The sequence below is a fragment of the Eurosta solidaginis genome, chromosome 1 (assembly GCF_040869045.1).
Source record: "Eurosta solidaginis isolate ZX-2024a chromosome 1, ASM4086904v1, whole genome shotgun sequence".
Taxonomy (NCBI): domain Eukaryota; kingdom Metazoa; phylum Arthropoda; class Insecta; order Diptera; family Tephritidae; genus Eurosta; species Eurosta solidaginis.
The window spans coordinates 171,478,764-171,502,416 of record NC_090319.1 but is presented as its reverse complement, the minus strand read 5'-3'; the positions used below and the strand labels follow the sequence as shown (position 1 = coordinate 171,502,416).

General features: G+C 37.2%; 1 protein-coding gene and 1 pseudogene across 2 annotated transcripts in view; one reads left to right on the top strand and one right to left on the bottom strand.

Moving 5' to 3' along the window:
• Positions 1-23,653, top strand: part of mRpL37 (mitochondrial ribosomal protein L37) — a 367,007-nt gene that overhangs the window by 108,337 nt on the left and 235,017 nt on the right. The gene's annotated exons all lie outside the window — the stretch shown is intronic.
• On the bottom strand, positions 11,978-13,576 carry LOC137238709 (non-canonical poly(A) RNA polymerase protein Trf4-1-like; annotated as a pseudogene).

Here is a 23,653-nt window from a genome sequence, read left to right as displayed (position 1 = left end):
ACTCCTCATCAATCTAGGGCGTTGATCAGACAATTAAATAAAAGATGTTGTCGAATGAACTGGCTTTTGATATCTACGTGTTTCGTACGGGGCGAGTATAAATTATTCGTTGCTATTTGTATTGCACTTTTATTGTCGCAGTAAAGTACACTGAGGGAAAAAAACAAAGGTGAAACTTACCTTCGAAATAGAGTTGATTCAAACCTGACTTTGTTTTTGTTTCAACATTTATAACTGTCAGTATGAAAACTTCCTATGTTGGCTTAAAAATGTAGAGATTTTAAATAAGCATTGAAAAGTTGTTGGTTTAACTTTTTTTCAAGGTTGCTTTAAACACGCCTTCAATGTTGGTTTAATTATGTAGGACTCTTTACTTACCATTCAAAATTCCTATATATGGACAAGTCCTGTGTCACGGGATTCGCCCATATAATAATTTCCACAAGTAAACAAAAAAGAAGTTTTTTTTTCCAACTCCTTTTTATTTTAATTGAAAAAAAAAACGTGTAATGTAAGAACTATGTATATATACATACGTAGATAAGTAACTTTGACAACTGTCTAGGCAGTGATATTTTTTTCGTTAATTTTTTATAAAAATGTGGCACATACTTCAAAATTTGTATGAAAGTAAAAGCAATTAAACAAAACGGTATAATAAATAAATAATCAAACATACTTAACTCTACAATAAGTATTGCCGTTATTTATAGAATACAGGTGCAATGGTTTACTTAAAAATTAGGATATTTCGATAATATGAATTTCATCAATTTTACTGCCAACTTCGAATGATTGAAAATGCGTACACAATTTTTTTAAAAGTATTGGGTAACATAATACGTATAACTTTTCGTTTTGATGTAAAAAGTTATGTATTTTATGAAGTTTAAATACATCCCTTTGGGAAGCTAAATAAAAGTTTGCTTTATATTTTGTGTATCTGTAAACAACTTCGTCTAATATTAGACAATTGTTATAGTCAATACTTTCATTGTGAACAATTTTAGAAAAATAGTCTGTCTTTGTTAAATTTATACATTTAACGAAATTATATTCGATTTCGTTTTCCACACCGCTCTCATGGTCTAATAAAAATTTAGCAAATTGCAATCCAGATTTAACAGTTAATGTATAAGGAGAATTCAGTCTCGATGTGGTATTACCTAAATATGTTTTTGCTTCTTTATGTTTTGCCTCAAATCGCATTCCCCACAAGTATTTAAGAGGACCACATCTTTGAATAGCTGTCGAATAGTGAATGAGAAAATGATGTTTGGGTTTTAGCGATCCATATAATTTAATATACAGTAAATGGTGTTCTTTTACAGGATTTTGTAATTTGGGTAGTTCCTGAGGAAATATGTTGATTTACTTAAAAAATCTAAAATTTCCAATAATAGTGTAAGTAACTTCCAATGCTTGTTCCCAATTGGAACAATGTCGCCAATCATTAAAGGTAAAAAGTGGGTAAAACATTTGGCTCCACTTGCCGTCATTTTTAAGTAAAATTTTTTTAGCTTTAGATAATCCAAAGCTGGAGAATCATTTCCGAACTCGGTTTTCCCAAACTGAAAGTACTTTTTTCTATTATTTATCGCGTTCAGAGTAACACCGCCCTCTTCGATTAACCCCAATAAAATGTTGCATACATCGCTTCATACAAATCATGCATTATATCAAAGCAGAAGTTTTGTGTAACATGGTAACTTTGAAGCCTGTTAAATATACATTCTTCTTTAATTCCTGTCAATTGAAAGTTATTCTGCAACAAGTCGTTTGCATAACTTTCTTTAGTCCTTAAAGAATCTATCCATTCAGATGTATCACATTTTGTTTGTTCCGTCATCCTGCTGCATACACGGCAATATCTTTTGGAGTTAAATGATTGGGCAAATCCAAGAATAGAATTCACTGCTAAATTATCTCCGATTACCACACCCAGAATAAACCGAACTTTATATATTTCACTTCTTGTATTGATATTAACACCATCTTCTAGTAGTTTTAGTTCATCTATAAAATGAAAAAATGCATTTTCGTTCCCAATGTTCTATAAATTTGAAGTGCTTATAAATGCAGCATGAAATATATAGGTCAGCTTTGATTGAAAACGTTGTGGTAAAGTAGGAAACGAAACATAACAACCACAAATTGAAAAGGTGTGACTTCCAACGGGGGTTGTTCACTTGAAAGTCGTCAAAGTAAAGAATGTAGGGTATGACTATGTCATCTTTATACATTTGACTCTTCATTTTGTAAATATCCCCACTTGCAAAATTTTTAATAAGAGTTCCTTTTATACTATTCCGGGTATTTTCGATTGTTAATTTCAAAAGAGCCGGAATCTCAAACAACTTTTTAAATCTGAATAACAACGGAAGGATATGAATATCAAAATGTTTAGGGCCCAAGGTCGGATTACCCTGTTCCGTCACTCTTGAAATAGATATCTTAAGTGTTATTGATTTGGGCCCCTCGTAAAGGTCTAAGCTTTTTAATATCTTAAACAATCTGTATTCAGATTTTATATCCTCAAAAGGGTCGTTACAAAAATTTAGTATGCATTTTAAATCGTCTTGAATTTCGTTAAATATATGTATATTAATTACATTTTCAATTGCTTCTGTTATACATTTAAATAAACCTGTAACCATTTTCTGCACCTCAATAACATTTTTTCTCGTCATACAATTGTTTTGATGTAAACCTAAACATAAATATAGTGATTTCTTTTTCAAATGACTAACTAAATTAAACGCATTGTTATCTTGTGATACATTTCTGTCTATGTTATGTGATATAGTGTAATTTGCTGACTTATAATTAATAGTTGTGGGAATGAAAGTATTATTATTCCTGCCATTGATTGATTCGGAATAATTTGTTGTTAATACCACATTATTAGAAACATTGTGTTGATTGTTTAAGTGTATTTGAAAACTTGTAAAATTTGTAAAGGTTTGATCACAATTGTGTTGGGCACACTTTATCTTAAGAAACTTCGTTTTCAGCAAATGATCGAATTTAAAGTGGCGGATCAAAATAGTTGATTCAGGAAACTTTTTAAAGCATTGAAAACAGATAAACATTGAAAGTTGAAGTATTTTTTAAAAAGTTTATAAGGGACACCACATTCGAAGACTTGCAGTCGAATTTGGTAGTTATGTCAAAAAAATATTTTTGAATAAAAATCCAAACTAATTCACATCCCTCGGGATATGCCAAGGAAAAAACTTGAAATATTTTAAAGCAAACATCCAAGCTCTCGAGAAATGTGGAAAATTTGTATAAAGTAGAATCAAAGTATATGAAAAAGCTTTTTAGATCATTGACAGATCCAACTACAATTAAGAAAGGTTGAATTGTCAAATGGCATGATAATATTTACGAACAATTTCGTCAATTTTTAGTTGATAGTCATTTATGGACTCAATATGCAAAACAAAACTTTCCTGTGCGTCGATTATTGTGATCTTTTTAGAGCGTTTTCCGAATTATTCGTAAACCTTGAAGATGTTTGTAATACCGATGTGAGCAATACTGAAAGTAAGTAATCCTGGGAATCTAACAAAAATTTCCATTAGATGGGTATTTAACATATTTATGTACATATTATTATAAATTTACCTGTATTTGCCAATGATTTGCCAAAGAAAATAACTGCTTACAATTGTCATTGTTTATGTTTATTTCATAAAAGCGTACAATATTCCTTTTAAAGTGGTCCCACTTAGAGCGCAAAGAGTCTTGCTTCAATGGGTACAGAAAATCGAAGTCAATTTCAATCTAAATAAAGTGAAAAATTTAAAACAAATGGAAACTTAGTACAAAATACATAAGTGCATGTTAAGAGACAAAGCTAAGTAGGTACTTAAATTTGGTTGAGCCTCACAGATAGTCTATATGAAGTTATGTCAAAAAGCTAAATCTTTAAATGCCTACTAAACTTGATTATGCATATACCCCAATATTCTTATCTATTTACCAGCTCAGGTGCCCGAGCATCGGCTATTTTCGGCCAGGCTTTTAAAAAGTCGACACTTGCCAAGCTCTTCACGTCTTGTTGCCTTGCTGCAAAAGTTTTTGCCCACTTATCCAAAACTTCGTTCCAATCTGCGTTCTCCTAGCTTAGCGACAACTTTAAAGCGCTGATAATGGAAGTGTCGAGTTCTTCAGTGCATTGGTGCGTATTGTTTTCTACATTGTGAGGTATATTATTCTGCGAACCTTTTTTGGACTTGCGGCAGTTTACGTATTTATAGAATAGTTTTCCACTCTTTTTAGGATTTTTTTTCCAGCCCGGGGAATATAGTAATATTCCTGAAAATTTTAATTAAAAAATTTGTGTCATCAAGAAGTAAAGAACTTTATTTTGTTTACAACATTAATTTATTTCAAACTCTTATAATACATAAAATCACCTTTGTGTCTACTTCACTACGGAAAACAGAGCAAATTTCGTTTACTAACGAATAAAAATCATTTGGTTTAAGAGAAGTGTTTCCGTAGCATATTTCTTCGACTAAAATAGCAATTACTTTGTCCCTGTTGATATTGTCTACTGTTCTCTTTGTAAAAGCTTAAAATGTTCTTTCCACGTGTGGTACTCGACAACAACGTAAATAAATCCTGAAGAAAATAAAATAAAATAAAAAATGAAATAAATAAATAAATAGCCAAATGAAATAATATAAATAAAATAAAATAAAAGCAAAGTAAACAAAAATAAAATGATTCTAACCAAAAATCCGAATACGTTTGGCTCAAACTATTGCTATTTGAGTATATGTAATTTATATATTAATCTGTATAAAATTTTGAAAAAGTGGGCATGTGCCACGCTCTCTATTAGGAAAAATTTAAGTTCGCTTTATCTCAGCATTTATTTGAAGCAGGTATTTAATATTTGGTATAGAGATTCCAGATGAGGTGGAAGAGATAGTGGAAGTGGGAGAGGAATTGGGAGTGGGATGGAAATTAATGGAAAAAGGGATGGAAAAGATTAAGAATAAAAATGGAAGATAAAGTAGAAGAGAATGGGATAGAAAGTTAGCGAGGCTCCCTTCTTGAATGTAGGCAAAACATTTTTCGGGCAAGACAAAGTCCAGCGGGTACGCTAGTCTTAATATAAAGTTTGAGTCTGAGAAAGAGCAATAACGCTGCGGACGTAATTTCCCAATAAAAGGAATCAAAGCCCGCGGGCCTTATTTCATTTTCAAAGGAGAAAAATGCCTGTCGACAAAACGAAATAGCGCCCGCGAACTTCTGACCACAATAACATTTATAAATTTTACCTTATTTATGTTTTTTGGCAAAAAGATTTGCTGTTTGCTTTTCAACTAGAAGCATTTAAATCAGATGGACGATTAAGGCCTTTTATTTCATTGCAATTCCTGAGGTAGCTCTGTCAGAATCCAAGTATTATTGGAACGTAGAGCAGACAACTCTTCATTTATGGCCTTCTTCCAGTCGTCAGCATTTTCATCAGATATGGCGTCGTCAAATGATTCAGGATCTTGCAAACGATATTCACTGGCAACAAAATTGAATTCGGTTTTCTTACTTGCGATTCTTTTGGAGCGCCTCAAATCGGAATCTGCATTATCAGAATCAATTGGATCTGTTTCGCATTCACTTTTTATTTCATTTGGCTTCTGTTCGCCACTCTTAGATTCACAATATTCTACTTCTTCTCGTTTTTCTTCAACGTTCGTAAATTCTTTATGTTCTATCTCTTTTTGCTTTTCTTCAAAGTTCGTGAATTCTCCGTATTCTATTGCCCCTGAATTCTGAACTTCGTTGGAATCAGAAACGTCGTAGAAAAGTTCACAAACGTGTGACCTTGCCGGTTTTTTTTCAATGAAAACTACGTCGCGACTTATTATAATTTTACGTGTTTTCGGGTCAAACAAGTGGTAAGCTTTTGACGTGTTGCAGTACCCAACAAATATGCATTCGATGGACTTTACGTCTAATTTCTGACGTTTTTCTTTTGGTACGTGCGCCATGGCTTTACTGCCGAACATGCGCAAATGCTTTAGTGACTGTTTTCTATTCGACCAGATTTCTTCTGTAGACCGAAAATCTTCACTACAGGGAACCCTATTCAAAATAAAAGCTGCAGTGACCGACGCTTCAGCCCAAAACTTCTTGTTTAAACCCCAGTCAATCAACATACAGCGCACTCTTTCTACAATGGTTCGATCTTCGTTCTGCTACACCATTTTGCTCGGGTGTATATGCCATTTTTCATTAAAAATTCTTTAAACTTTCCGTTAGTGTACTCTGTGCCATTGTCTGAGCGAAATGTTTTTATTTTCCGTGAGCACTGATTTTCTACTAATGTCTTAAATTTGACAAATTCATCAAAAACGTCAGACTTTTGCTTGATTGGCACTACAGTAACTTTTCGAGAATAATCATCCACGAAGGTCACAAAAAATCTATGGCCCGAGTGAGATTTAGTTGGAAATGGACCGGCGACGTCTGAATGGATGAGATCAAGCAAGTTGTTAGCACGCGTACCACCTTCTTTGAAAGGCGCACGAGTTTGCTTACCATTAATGCATACGACGCATTGCTCATTTCCAATTTTACCAAAATCAACACCACTACACGAATCTTTAATTTTTCTTAACTTTTCAGTGCTCATGTGGCCCATTGTGCGGTGCCATAAATCAAAGTCATTGCTGGCAAGAAAAGCACTTTTTTCACACTGAATGTTTAATTTGTATAGATCATTTACAGCGGTCGCGGTGGCTATCAAATTGCTCTGGTTATAGTAAATTCTGCAATAATCTTTATTGAATATTTATTACCTTATTGCCGTTTTTGGTCATTTCGCGCACGGACAATAAATTTGCGCACAACTCGGGAACGTAATCTACTTTAAGCACAGCATTGTATCCAGATGATAAACACAATTTTACATTACCACTTGACACTACTGGAATGGTTTTCTTGTTCGCTACAATAATGTTTTTATCAATTGACTGTTTTTCATTGAAAATAATGTTTTTATTTGGGGTTGCGCCAGAATCAATATGCCAATCAGCTGTGCGGCTGTCATGCGAAAGCAACGAAGCAACTAGAATTTTCTCACCTTTTGTGTGAGTATTGCCACCTCTTCTTTTATTGGGGCATTTTCTTGCAAAGTGACCTTCTTCTTTGCAATTGTGGCATCTAAGAAATTTAGTTGTTTTCTTTTTATTCTTTGTGTAAAGCGCATTTTCAGACTCTTGTCTATCAAATTTCGCCTCTTGCAATAAAAGCCTTTTGACACTGTCAATTGTAAGCTTTTGATTAGAGTTCTCGATAGCTATAACCAAAGCACGAAAGTCATCCGGCAGGCCTGCTAGTATCAGTGACGCAGTCACCTCTTCATCAATTTTTAGTCCAGCATTTTGCACTCTTAATGACGTTATCACTAAAGAATTTAAGTACTCCTGCATCGACGAGAAATCAGAGAGTCTACATTGGAGTCTTCGTATGCTGAAATCAAGGCTTCCCAAGCCTCTTTTGCTGTTTTAGCAGTTGCAATGTGTGAAAAGTTTATGGGCACAACCATTAGAGTGATTTCGGCAAGAGCGCGTCCATCTGCTTGTACATCTTTTTGTGCGGCATCAGCCTTTAACCCCGATTGTACCACGTCCCAGCAACCTTTAATCACTAGATAAGATTTAGCGTGAAGTTTCCATACATCGAAGTTTTTTAGACGTTCGATTGCGAAACCAATATTGTTCGCCTGCATTATGTTTTTCAAAACACAATATTTTTATCTTGAGACAACCAAAGTGTACTTTTTTCAAGAATGACTTCAAGAATTAACAATTCTACAATTCACCCGCGATGACTTAAGGCCCATAACCTGTTGATGTGTTATATACAAACCGATATTCGCAGCGTGTGAAAATAGTAGCAACTTAGTTCAATTGTAATTCAACCGGAAGTAAAGGATATATTTATTATTTGACATATAGAAGTAAGACAGAGTTGTATTGTATTGTAGAGGGTCATTCCATATAAATACGAATTCATAACAATTACTATCTATATATTAATACGCTACCAAAATTTCCATACAATCAATTGACAGGCTGTTTCGCATACTTAGCATGGGCCTATTTTTGTTAACAAATATTACTCTATTTGTAAATTCGAACAATTCATGCAAATATAGAAATTCATTTTCGTGCACAAGCGCGCCATCTTTGGGAAGAATTATCTAAGTATTCTAATGCGAATTTCAAAGACCTAAACGTTTATGTATCCCCGCTAAATTCGAAAGCACAAATGTTTCACCTACATACAAATATGGTTTCCCATTGTTACCACTTACCTATAATAGCCTCTACCAAAATCCTAAAAAATTGTTCCAAAATAATTTGTAGCGTACCAAAAAATCTTAAATAGAATTAATTTTTGACCGGCCCATTTTTTGTGGCAAATTTCACTTACACGTAAATACATAAGTCTTTATTTAACAGATTCTTTGTGTTTAGGCAGGATGCCTAACTTTTTCCGCATCTGTCTGCGATCCCCCAATGCAACCCTGCGAATCGATACTCGATACTCGAATTAATTTGTAACCACCCACACCCTCACCGCCACATGCATGTGCATGCACGACATTCAGCCGTGCATTCACGAATACTGGAGTCGACTTTGCCGGACCCTTCGACATTAAAAGTTACCGCGGCAGAGGGTGTCGACTATCCAAAGGCTATGTCTGCCTTTTCGTGTGTTTTTCCACACGAGCGATTCATCTGGAGGCCACTACTGACCTCAGCACCCCATCATTTCTTGCGGCTTTTGCCCGTTTTATATCTAGACGCGGATGTCCCAAAAACGTCTACTCCGACAACGGTACAAACTTTGTCGGAGCTTCACGATCCCTACGATCGGAATTCAAAACTTTCATGGCACAAGCCCGAGACAATGCTGTCTCGAAGTACAGCCACCAGTCACTCACTTGGCATTTCATCCCTGCGGGCGCTCCCCACATGGGAGGGCTGTGGGAGGCTGGAGTGAAAAGCTTCAAAAGCCACTTCAAAAAGATAGCCTCACCACACAAATTTACATTCGAGGAATTCCATACACTCTTGTGCCGCATCGAGGCATGCCTGAACTCGCGGCCGCTCAGCCCGGCATCCAATGACCCAACGGACCTTGAGCCGCTTACTCCAGGTCATTTCCTCACTGGCAGCCATCTACTGGCTCCGCCAGAGCCGGATGCTAGTGAGAGCCCTGCCTCGATGATCAATCGGTGGCAGAAACTCAAAGCCCTCCATCACACTTTCTGCAAGCGATGGAAAACCGAATATCTATCCGAACTTCAAAAAAGAGTGAAGTGGAAGCATCCCAAACAAAATATCAAAGTGGGAGATCTCGCTGTCCTCAAAGAGGACCACTTATCTCCCAACGAATGGAGGTTAGGTCGAGTTGTCAACGTACACCCCGGCGAAGATGACCGAGTACGCGTAGTCGACCTCAAAACCGAGAAGGGTCAAGTCAGACGACCTTTGGTCAAACTGATCCTTCTTCCAACGGAAGAAACGGATTGCGAGAAGGCTAAGTGCTCCTCCTAACAATCCCTCCATTCCTCCATACCCCTCCCTTCAAAAAAAAAAAAAAATCAAACCCAGCTCTCGTTCACCCGGAACGAGGCCCACCAACTATCCTAATCAGATCGCCCATCTACCACAACACTATTTCCCCCGACTACCTACAATTAGAGGCCCACGGTTAGTGATAGCATCGAAAGCATCTTAAGGAACCCGCGTCTTCGTGTCTCTCTATCCCTAAGCTTGTGTTTCTCCCGAGCCATATATTATCATCAACCCCCCGGTCTCGTGAGGGTGCGAGTCTACCGGAGGGGAAACCTAAGGCGTACTACGCGATGGCAATGGGGAAAGGGAGCTCGGGACATAAAGACGCGTTCAACCACGCGCCGTGATGCCCCGCTATCCCTAAGCTTGCGTCGCTCCCGAGGCCCTAATTATAATCAACCACCCCGGTCTCGTGATGGTGCGAGTCTACCGGAGGGCGATCCTACATCTTATTTTTCTCTTTTTTTTCTACCCCCGGTCTCGTCGTGTCGAGTCTGCCGGAGGGAATCCTACACCTGACTACTGTTGGGCAATGGGGAAAGGGAGCGAGATGCACGAAGACGCGGGAAAGCTTACCAAGAGCTCGCAAACAAAAAACATTTTTTTTCTCTGAGTTTTTTTTCAACAAGACTAACCGGGGGCCCCCTGAGCAGAAAACCCCACAATTCACTCGCTCACCCAGAGCGAGGACGCCAGAAACCATCCCATTCACTCGTTATCCCATAACGAGGACATCATAAAAATCTACAACAGAAGGGCGAACCATCTGCCACAAAACACTTATTTTTTGAATTTTCAAAAAAATTAAACTCCACGTTCGCTCGCTCACCCCGGAGCGAGGACCCAAAACAAATTCCAAATTCAATTCAATTTCAAAAATTAACCCAAATTCACTCGCTCACCCCGAGCGAGGATCACAAAACTCCTACGCCATCGGCCAAATACACGAGGCCAACAATAAAAATAAAATTTGCAATACACATCATCCTTCGAATCATGTTGAACATAGGTATCATGGAAAGCACCGATACCAAGCAATCGTGCACTGTCGTAACCCATGATCATACGAAACCTAAACCGATTCAACGTTCATCGTTCAATGTCAAAAATTTCCCAATTCAGGACTTGTCTCCAAACCGCCCTATATTAGAGTGAGAGTGAGGAACACTTCATCACGGAATGTACTTCATTAACAAAGATGCTCTGAACTTGTGCTCGTAGAGGGAGTTTTTTTGGAAGCATCGTGCATTTTTTGAATAAGAGTCCAATGTGTGGCATTTTCTAAACAATGCCTGAAAGAGTGACCAACCCAACATGACCTTATCCATCTCGAAATGTTCAGTAGAAACCGAATCATTTCCCCCACAACATATTGGCACTTGCAAAACCATTATCACTACTACTAGACTACTAGATTCTTCCCGCTTACTGGAGTACGAATGGGAATTTCAAAACCCCAATCAAAAACGGAATCGTTTCGTAATTTCACCTAAGTCAAAAAAAATTTTGGAAGTGGGAAAAGGTTCCCTAACCTTGAGCAGTATCCGGCACCCCTTACCACTGGTGGGGGGAAGTGCCGGACTTACAAAAGGTCGTTGAAAGCGGGAGGGCATCCCACCGGGTGGATGCTCCCCTTACCTCGAGCAGTATCTGCTACCCCTTACCTCTGGTGGGGGGAAGTGTCAGACTTGAACGAGGCCTTAACTAACAAAACCAAACACATCACGCAGTATCTGCCACCCCTTACCACTGGTGGGGGGAAGTAGCAGACTGACGCAACGTTTTCCCCACCTGACGCAATCTCAACGTCAAAAAATTAAGTATTCTTCTGAACCAGCCCATGTATTCCTTTCAATAAAACCTTTAACAACACCCCATATCGACTTTTTACCTTTGACTTGATCATGCACTGACAGCATTGTATGATCATCAACAGCTCTTACAAGGCAATAGTGCATTTAGACATTGAAACTATCGGCATAGGGAATGCCAGCATTACCACTAGTTACACCTATGGAATACAATTCACCCGTTTCACGCATCTCTTGTTTTTCAGTCACCTGTCCCACGGAAGCCAATAATTGCACAGTTAAATGAATAATTCGTGTCTTCTTGCCTTCATTATTGGTTAACCAATCGTTGAAAGACATATTTTCAGTTTTCCGCGCTGCATGAAATTCCAAAAAGAATATCGATTTTGAAAAAAAAAAAAAAAAAAAATCATGCGAAATAGCGTATCGCATTAATTGCAAGTATTGTCCGTTCTAATTGACGGCCTTCATGTGTTGATGAGCATTCAGCTGTCACAATAAATGCAACAATGTATCGCAAGTGAAAGCACTACGCACATTCGCGCGTACTAAATCTCACACAGAACAAAATACCAATTTCTTCTGTTGATGCTGTTGCAATGGGGGTGTGATAACGCCAGGTGGTAGTATAGACGGAATGAACTTAACGGCACTGGTATTTCTGGGCGTACTCGGTACTATAAGGTGCTCAAAATGTTCACGTACCCACTCACGGTAGTCAATTACATCATCGGTTACCCGTATTATCCGTCCTAGGATGGTACGCTCAGCGCAATTACTACCGTATTCGTTGAGTGGACTCACAGCATTCGCCAACAACATATATGCATATTCAAATGCGTGTTTTACCTGTCATGCACCATAGGAGCTACGTCCAATATCATTACCCGGCGTCAGTGGATCTTCCATACATAATAATGATGGACGATGTCCGTCAATCATTTCACGTTGCAGGTCTTCTTTTGGTAAATAACGTCCGCCATTCTTTATCGAAATGCCAATTTTTCATATAATTGAACTTACGCCCATAAAATTCAAAAAAACTCCAACAACAGTACACCTAAATTGGCCTTATCATGGTCTATTTGATGCGGATGTAATTGTAGGAAACTTATACACATTAATATTAATGAGTAAGAGGAAATGCCACCGGTAGGAACTTCATTGAGATCGCGCTGTAATTGCTTCAGCGCGAGCACCAGTTTCGCTAACACTGGATAATCTTGTTTAAATTTCTTAACTAGTTCGGCCGAGTGTACACCCGATTGCATATTAAAGGATATATCTACTCTTACTTGCGATTCACGATCTGTGAGCTTTATGATGGGCACAGACGCTTTGTCAAGTACGCGCACTAAATGTGGTTCGGCAATTCCGCGCGCAATCAGTGCTGTTTCGAGAGTTCGCAGTGGGGCCTTTTCCCATAGTCCTAACACAACTCAATCAATATCCGATGTGGGCAGAAATAGGCCCGTACGAAATGAGCCAAATATTTCCACAATGGCCAGATTGAGTGTACCACCGCTTCTAGGTGCTGTACCACTTCATTGCGTATAGCATGCTCGGTGGGCGTGGGCAATACATAATTATAAAATTGTTCGATTTCCTGATGTAAACCAACAATTCCGCGTCCATATTCAAAACTTGGCACTCGCCAGGGGCAACCTTTGTACTTTACTACTAATTTATCCATATATCTGCTGAGGTTAAATGTGCTTACCTTATTATCTACCATGCGTCCAATTTTCCTACGTGATGGATTATAATAACTTGGACGATCGTGAGATGGCATTTTTTATTGATTGTTGTATCACCTACACCACCACCACCAACTGGTGTTGTTGCAGCTGTTGTAATATAGTCGTTGTTTGGTGTTGAATCAGTTGAGTTGTTGCTGGGTGTATTACCACTACTATTTGTGCCACTACTACCGTTATTACTATTATTATGATTGTATATTGAATTTCGCAATCCTACGTTACCAACCTGCTGTAGAAGTAAGTGTAGAGAATCCCGATCCCGTGCACTTAAAGATGCGCCGTTTAATTTACTATTACCAGACCCTATGTAATTGTTGTAATTGTTGACCTTGTTGTTCTAACAATTGGCGCATATCATGCGCTGTGGTCTCCCAAATTTTACACCATGTGAGTAATGCTGGACCCAGCCAACAAAAGGATCCATTCAAAACAGTCTTCCTTCTCACAGAACAGAAATCGTATTGGCGCGCAATCCAACCAAAGATTTCGCGTCGTCGTCCACTTGCGAAAGATTGCGCGTGAAAAACACCTATTATTTTATGGTAGTATTACCATTCTGCGTAATGACATTGTAGTATCATCGCAGTTTGCCAGTGAACCACCCATCCTTAATTTCCGCTTGACGTGCGCGGCGCTTTTCACGATTCTCCTTCAAGCGTTCAACTTCTTTGACAACATAGGAACGGCGTGCACCCGACCATCTGTGCGTTTAATTTTAACGCTTTGTCCAACTGTAATGAATTTCATTGTAGTGGGAGTTGTAGCTGTGAACCTGAAATGAAATAAAAGAATACAAAATTAGAAAAATTTATAAAAGAATAAAAAAGGGAACGACACATCAAACCCATCCACTGTCCTAAATCTCCACCACCAGTCACCTGAAAAAGAAAAGAAAATGTATTAAAAATCTGAAATAACATAAAACATAGTTATTGAAATAAAATTATTGCAAAATGTTTTACTACTTACCCTTGTGTCCAGCAATGCGTAAAATTCCACATGAATTGAAGCAGAAACGGTAAAATAAATCTTTCGATTCATTTTTTGTTTTTGCTTCGTTCTCTACACTGGAATGTTAAACCAACGTAGGTATGTATGTATGATACATACAAGAAAACGAGAATCGGCAGAGTTGCCATGTCACCTAAGGCGACCACCAAATGGGCCATTTCACAACGCCTCTGTCAGGTTTCAGATAATCACTTTTCCTTTACCCAGGAAGACCACGTTTCAAAGAAAACGATCGACCATATTTGTGCACCATTAAAATTTATTCAGCAGATAGCGCAACTTAACTATCCCATTCAGGGATATAAAACAAAACCTTAAAATTTCAACAACTCATAAATACAAAAAAAAAAAAAAACCAAATTCAAATGTCAAAAATTGACTGATTAATGCATCCGTTTGCGGTGCAGGGATAACGCAGCTGAAGACGTATACCGCTTTAGACAATCCCCGCACCGGTACGGGAAAAAGCCCATATGCCCATTCAAATGGGTAACTAAGCACGCGAACGAGCTTAGTGCCCGCTGGCACACCCGGCAACTAAACTTCCAATGAGGCACTGGATCCTGGTGCGGCCGCCGCACCCATAACACTCCCTCACACCCGCGGTAAAACGTGGAGTACCACGTCGTGGCCCTCCCGCGCACCCTCACGACAATGGGCGTCCGCCTAGCACGGAGCACCCCGGGGTCGGCGCACCGCAGCGCCTCCCTCACTGCATGCTGCAGAACCTCGACCGGCGCAAAACATGGCCAGGAGCCCCTTCGCCGCTCCGTATAGCGGATGTCCGCGACCACCTCAATGGGTTCCGCACCCTCATCCGCTGACTCCAGTGTCACATAGATGTACTGCCTTGGGTCCATTTGAAACTAAAAAAGGAAAGAGAAAACCAATTAAAAAAAAAAAAAAATATAAAAATTAAAATTATTAAAAATCCGTTAGGAGTTTGTTATACTTACATTTTACCAGCTTGAAAATCCTTTTCCAAATAACAATGTGGTGAGGGTAATTTATCCACCACAATCCGACAATTAATGCATCCTGGAAAATTCCTGTTACGGGAAATCAACTGGATGGCAACCCGCAACATACCAACGGCAGCCTCATTAGCGCTGTCCAACTAAGGGCGAATACCGAACACTCAATAGACAAAATCAGTACCGAACATCGCAAAACTTCAAAATCGGGACTGACATGTTTTTTCTATTTTTTCACTCATATGGGCATCTCATGCAGTACCAACCAGGCATACACAACCAAAAAAAAAAAAAAAGGGAAAAAACAAAAAAAACCTCTCTTTACACAAAAATTTCACATTTTTTTACAAAGAATTTTTTTTGATTTTTCCACCCTTTCCGTTTTTTGGGTACGGTTTTCTGGCGGGGGGCAGGACTTGTTGTTTTTCAACAACAAACAGTCATTATAAGGGCTCGGTACAAAACAATCCGAGTCCCGAAATAAAACAATCCCGACACGACAAAATCCCGAAATGGGAAAAGTCAACTGTTTCTACCGGCCTAGTGTGCTACTGCCCCAGTGACCTAGTTTTTTTTCAAGGGCAAGCAAATACATATATGTATATATATTTATTCGCACACCACAAATTCACCATACCAGCTGTCAGCTAACCAAGAAATACACGACAGAGTTGCATGGTACATTTAGCATAATGGTACGTGCAGATAGAACGCGTCGTGAAGAACGCATCGCCAATCCGGATGCAAGCACCGGCAGTTGGTACACTTTCAAGTTCAATTACGATTTTCGCTATTCATCATGTGCTGTCGCACAAAATTAAATCCATACCTTCGTGAGCCTCTCCGCTTCGATTTAAACTCGGTTTATTCCCCTATTTTAACGTACGTTTGTTAATAAAATAACACGCGTATCACGAAAACAGGTAATTTTGCGCGGGTGGCTTGGAATCACGTCCGCTCCAACCCCCCACACACCGCAATCTTGCTGGTTATGTTGAAATATATAAGCTGCTCGAAATCACAGCACTAACTACTTTGCAAAAACGCTCTCATCACTCCACGCTATTTGACTAGTCATTTTACGGTGACAGGTTATATTCGTAGTCACATTTGCATGGGCGTGGGTAGGTGTGACCAGGTGTTTTGTAGGGTAATAATATAATACACAACTGACGAAATACATGCGCTGCAGTGAAAACGCGCATCACCCAACCAACCTCACGGCCACTCGCCCTGGCACATCCATAAAATGCCACAGTCGCCCTGAGAGCGACACGATACATTAGACGCTGGAACGGAGACCTCGGCCTCTTCGTCCAGTCCAAAAAAACCTAAACCAAAATAATGCGAGTCTGGAACGGAGACTTCGACCTCTTCGTCCAGCCAAACAAAAACAATGCGGATCTGGAACGGAGACCTCGGCCTCTCCGTCCAACAAAAAAAAAAATTTTTTTTTTTCTGCCAGTCTGGAACGGAGACCTCGGCCTCTTCGTCCAGCACTAGTGACCTTCTACGTCATATCACTTATGGATCCTATCTATATCTAAGAATTATGTATGACCAAAGGCAAGAAATATTCACTTTCCTCCACTTCTAATGTTTATTTTTATCCTAGCTTAGGTGGCATGCTGCGCAAGTCGGGCAGGACTCCCGGCCACCCGCGACGCTGGCGAAATACGCGATTTTAGGTTAAGTTTAGTTTTAATGCACACGTTTTTTTTCTCGTTGCTTTTCAGCGGTCGGAGATCGGTGGGGGTAAAAACGATGTTGCGTATCGCAAGGGGGGCCGGCATGTTTAGGCAGGATGCCTAACTTTTTCCGCATCTGTCTGCGATCCCCCCAATGCAACCCTGCGAATCGATACTCGATACTCGAATTAATTTGTAACCACCCACACCCTCACCGCCACATGCATGTGCATGCATGTACATGTACGTGTATGTGTGTTTTTTGTCAGCACTCATGCATATGCATGTCGGGGTTGATGTGTGGGTGCCTTCCCCTCCAAAACGGAGGATTTTGCGGGTCAACGGTTGTAGCTTGCTATACAACCGGCCTCTTTGATTTCAACAGCCGTACCATACGCATCTGCCGCCAGCGATCTCTGCCGTGTTCCATCATATTCAGGTAATATTGTAACAAGTTTATTTTACCTCTACCCAATAAAGTGCATTTTTATAACGAGGAAACTCCTCCCGTGTTCTTCTTTCTTTTCTATTGAGTGAATCATCCATTGAGCGAGATCGACCCTTGTGCGCCTACCCACTGCCGGTTTACGACGCACTCAGGCCGAACACTTTGTTTTTTATTTTAGTTGTTTTCAAAGAAACATGAAATCACAAATAATGAGTTAACTTTTGTTGAAACTAACTAATTTATTTATAACAATTAATGGCAGATTTGCCCGAAAATGTTTTTGCATTTGCAGATTTAATCCTCATTTTAGATAAAGTACGTCTTATACTGAACAAAAAAAAAAGTAACAAAAATATAACATTAAATTTTTTATATTGCCTTTTATGCTAACTTATTTTATTTCTTATTTTATTTTATTATATATTCTCTTATTTCAAATTGGTTTATTATTATTTAAATGCAACTTGACTGAATCGGAAAGTTTCATGTTGTATATTAAACGAAACAAAAAAACGTCCCAAAAACGTTTTTGATTTTAGGTCAAAGCGGCAACCGGCATCAAGGCGGCCGTATTGCATAGGCAGTATATTACGCACTATATTTATTATTAGGCTAACTTTGTTGGATTATATATCCATTAATCGGATGCTTAGATCCCATAACCCTAATTTGTTTATGTCGCTTAAAGTTATGAAATCAATTTTAATTGATATTAGAGAAAAATTGTAAGTTTACAAACGGCGATGGTTACTAGGACATGTTTCTGAATTTCACTTCTTCATCAGCTAGCTTTTCGGGAGCTGAGCGTTGAACTCGAATCTCCAACATTCATATCAGTGCAAAGGTAGATGCCTTTAGCTGCTAAGCCATATGAATGTCCCGTTGTTCGCTGTACAATTGGTCTCTAAGAGTTGCCTTTTTGTTTATATTCCTTTTGATAACCATGTAGGCACATACACTCTGTATGTAGTTTATTCCTAATGCTTTGGATATAATTTTGCTTCATATGGCTTAGCAGCTAAAGACAGCTACCTTTGCACTGATATGAATGTTGGAGATTCGAGTTCAACGCTCAGCTCCCGAAAAGCTAGCTGATGAAGAAGTGAAATTCAGAAACATGTCCTAGTAACCATCGCCGTTTGTAAACTTACAATTTTTCGCTAATATCAATTACAAAAACCATTGTATAAAGCAATATGAGCAAAGCTCGCCAATTAAATACATATGAAATCAATTTTATTTTAGTAAATATGTTTGCATGAATAATTTCAATGTTTTTGTTTGTTTTTCTTTTCTTTCTAATTTATTCTGCTTTGTTATATCTTAGTATTATATTGTTCACAGATGATATTTTATGGTAGATATGGTCATATATATTCATGAAATGGAGTGTTTACAAATTTAATATAAATTAATTACGTACATAGATCTCAATGGGAATCCCAACATTAAATATCCGAACATTAGAATCTTCATATTTCCACAATGATCACATTAAAACCCGGAAAAAAGTGCACTTATTGCGTTTTTATATGGAACTGTTTGTTCACTTCACTTAATTTTTTCGCAATTTAAGTACTTTTCTTGTTTTCTTTAATTAAACATTTTTTTTGTAAACTCTGCCTTCTTTCTCATTACATAATTTTTTTATATTTTTATTTTATTTTTTATGAAGGTATCCTCTATTCTACTCTACTGACACAAAATGTCACACTTACATATTAGATATGTATTTATATAAAATTAAACGGGTTGCGTGAAATAGGCTAAATTCCCTTAGCAAATTTCTTCGTTTTTAACTAAAAGGTCATGTTTTTTGAATTACGACACTACTGAAGTAAATGGGCGATATATGTATATGGGTGATATAGGCCTACTGGGGAACCGAGCTCCCAAAACTAACTTCGGTAGCGCGCCAACGGGGACCTTCCGGGTGGTGCGGAAAAGCCTATTTTTCAATTCAATTTCAAGTAATTTCACCATAATTCTATGTCAATTTCATTTGATTTTACATAATTTTTATATTTTTGTTTAAGGAGCTCCATACCAAAACGTTATGTGAAAAGTTTGTAGAAAATTTAAGAAAATACAATCAAAAGTACAAAGTCTTAGATAAAATTCAAAATTTTAAAGAAAAAGCTAAGTAGGTTAGACCAGTTTGCTATATTTCCAACTCTTGATGCATAGACTGAGTTGAAAAAAATACACGTTGGTCGAATTTCCACCACAGGCGATACTAGTATTTATTATTAGGTTAACTTTGTTCGATTATAATATGCCCATTACATTAATTCGAAAATGTAAAATTTTTGGCTGAAAACTTCACAAAAGTTGAAACTGTACACGTGGCCTCACTTTATAAATTTTCAATACGAAAAAAAAGCGGCTTGGCTGAATCGGAAAATTTCACGTTGTATATGAAACGAAAAAAAAAAAACGTCCCAAAAACGTTTTCGATTTTAGGTCAAAACGGCAACCAGCATCATAACGGCTTTTTCCCATTTCAAAACTGTAAATGCTCGCAGGCACCAAACGGCGAGAGAACTACTCCCTCACTCATTTTCAGTTCGAATAAAATATTGTTACCTATAATAGCCTCTACCAAAATCCTAAAAAAATTGTTTCAAAATAATTTGTGTATTGTCTTTATGCTAATTTGTTTTGATATTTCTTAATTAATTTTTTTTTTATTATCTTTTATTTCAACTTAGTTTATTATTATTTAAATGCAACTTGATTGAATCGGAAAATTTCACGTTGTATATTAAACGAAAAAAACGACCCGAAAACAATCAACTGACGGTCTGTTTCGCATATTTACCATACGTAAAATCATATAAAAGTTATATGAATCGATTCGTATGGATCAGCCGCAGTGCATAGGCCTATTTTTGTTAACAAATATTACCCTATTTTTTAAAATTAATAGAAAAAGTTTTTTGTAAATTCGAACAATCTGTCCAAATATCGAAATTTACTGTCGTGCACAAAAGCGCGCCATCTGTAGGACCAACGCGGCTACGTAGTGTTGCTCACATGTTTCACCTACATACATATGCGTACGTGCCAGACGGTGAAAGAATAAAACATGGTTTCCCATTGTTGTCACTTACCTATAGTGGCCTCTACCAAAATCCTGAAAAATTGTTCCAAAATAATTTGTGGCGTACAAAAAAATCTTAAATAGAATTAATTTTTGACCGGCCCAGTTTTTATGGCAAATTTCACTTACACGTAAATACATAGGTCTTTATTTAACAGATTCTTTGTTTTTTATTTTAGTTGCTTTCAAAAAAACATGAAATCACAAATATTGAGTTAACTTTTGTTGAAACTAACTAAATTTATTTATAACAATTAATGGCAAATTTGCCCGACAATGTTTTTGCATTGCAGATTTAATCCTCATTTTAGATAAACTACGTCTTATACCGACAAAAAAAAAAATAAATTTGCTACAAAAATATAACATTAAATTTTTTGTATTGTCTTTTATGCTAATTTATTTTATTTCTTATTTTATTTTATTATATATTCTTTTATTTCAACTTAGTTTGTTATTATTTAAATGCAACTTGACTGAATCGAAAATTGAAAAAAATACAAATTGGTCGAATTTCGACCATAGGCGTTACTAGTCCTTATTGATATAAGTTCATTAATTTCAGTTAACATTTTAGATTAATTGGTCATGACTTACAATAAAGAAATAAGTATAACTAAAGACTTAAGCTACAAACTTAAATTCCCATATTTACTTTGCGGCTTCAAATTTCATTTGTGTCTCGAAAAACAAATATAAGGAAAGATGTGTTAGATTAAATTAATATTAAATTCAATTAAAAAAATAGCAATAACAAAATTAGCATATTTTAAACATACTGTCTGTAGAGTAATTTTTAATCTTCTCGAAATTGTTTCTTTCTTTTAAATTGATTTTTATATTTCTTACATTACGGTTCTTAAATTTAACAATAAAATGTTCGTTGTCATTTTCTGCTTTAACTAATGCTACTTTTCGGAATGCATTTTTTGTTTTGTCTAAGCGTTTTCTAGAATTTTCCGCATTGATTAATGAAGTGTCTATGATGTTTTCTCTACGTGTTTTATTCGAATTGTTTATTCTCTTTTCTTTTATTAATTGCGCATTAAACTTAGGGGATAAGCGATTATAAAAAATGTTGTATGGAGTTTCCCCGGTCGTAGAATGTATTACACTATGATTGTACGTAAAAAGCGTTTGTTCAAGCTGCATATATTTCAGTTCTGGACCGTCTGAGCTATTAATTATTCTAAGTTTTTTATTAAGGGTTTTGTGGAAACGTTCAATATCTGCCAATGTTTAATATTTACGTTGTTTATGCCTTGGTCCTGATCGATTTTTAATACATTCGGAGGTCCCATTGTATTAAAGATTTTTGTGAGTGCCCTTTTGGTCTCTAACCAATTTAGCGTTTCTACTTTCTCAGCAGTTGCAAATTTTGAATAGAAATCGTTATAAGTAAGGTAGTGTTTTTTCTCCCATTCGCAAAAATCTATTATACATTTTTCCCTAGTTTCACCTGTTTACGAAACTTATTTTAAATGGAAGTTTGTGGCTAATGTGATCATATTTGCACCTATTACAAAGATCACATTCATTTACAAGTTTAGTAATTTTTTAAGTAGTTTGGATAGTATATATAAGCAATTTTTTCAATGCCTTGGTGAAGACCTTCCAAATGGATTTCTAGAACCTTAATTTTAAATTCGGGAAAATCTTTAATGGTTTGGAGCTCTTTAGTTGCGCGTAAAATTTTATGGCGCCTATTATTAATAAGGTTTTTAAATACATTTTGAAATTTCACGAAATCGTCATCAATAGACATGAAAATAATTACGCTTTTACCTATTAAAAACGTCTTTATTATATCTTTTATTTGATCAGTGGTCAAGTCAATATACTCTATTGTTGTAACACTGTTTCTATATGTTTCTTCTGTATGTGAACTATCTTCATTGCTTTTAATTAGTTTAAGCTGCCGCTTAAAAACATTAAGTGGTCTTGATCAGATTGGAATATAAGATTCAGAGTCTTCTGTTGCTGAATGGATAGTAGCTATATTAGATGATTTGTCACCATAAAAGCATTCTTTAAGCTCAATTCGTGATAACGGATCAGCGACATGGTTCTCGTTTCCTGGTATGTATTTGATGTCAAAGTCGAACTCGTTTAGTTTACATTTCCACCTTTGTAATTTAGCGTTTGGTTCTTTTAAGTTGTGAAGCCATTGAAGTGGTCGATGGTCGCTATTTATAACAAACTTCCTACCATATAAATATGGGCGAAATACTTAGTTACCCAAACTATAGCCAGCAATTCCTTCTCTGTAGTAGAATAATTTAATTCATGCTCGTTAAGGGTGCGACTGGCAAAACATACAGGGTGCCCCTGTTGGCTTAAGACAGCTCCAAGAGCTACATTCGATGCGTCAGTAGTTAGCGTGAATTTCTTTCCATAGTCCGGTTATGCCAAAATTGGCCATTTTGTAATTAGAAGTTTTAGCGTATCTAATGCATTCTTATATTCGTTGTTTATGATTGTTGTTTTTCTTTAAACACCTTGGGAAAGGTTTTGCAATATTAGAAAAGTCTCTAATAAAAGCCAACCAGTCCCAAGAACTGCTTAATCTCTTTTTCAGTTTTTGGCAATGGGTACTCCAAAATTGAGTTAATTTTTTAGGGTTGGGCTTGATTCCCTCTGGGGTCACGATGTGTCCAAGGAATTCTGTTTCTTACTTCAGAAATTCTGTCTTGTCGATATGCACTTTTAAATTTGCTTCACCAAGCCTATGGAATACCTTTTCAAGAGCTTCGATGTGCTCTTGAAGTGAGGTGCTAAATACAATAATATCGTTAAGGTAAACAATACAGATTTTTCCGACCAAGCCATCCATCATCTGTCTTTGGAATGTCGATGGTGCATTTTTAAGCCCGAAAGGCATACGTAAGAACTCAAAATGTCCGTTCTGCGTGGTAAAAGCCGTTTTCATTCTATCAGCTGGATCCATTTCAATTTGTTCAGTCGATAGTGCTGAAATACATGCATTTTCCAAGTTTGCCAAGTACTTCATCCATAATCGGAATGGGATACTTGTCACTCAGTGATATCTTTCAACTTTCGATAGTCTACTACAATACGCCATTTTTGCATTTTAGACGCATCCAATTTCTTTGGAACAATCCAAATTGGTGCGGAATATGGTGACTTACTGTGGCAAATTATACCCTGTTGCAACATTTCTTTTATTTGTTTGTCCACTTCTAAGTTGTGTACTTGGGGATACCTGTACGATCTGACATATATAGGA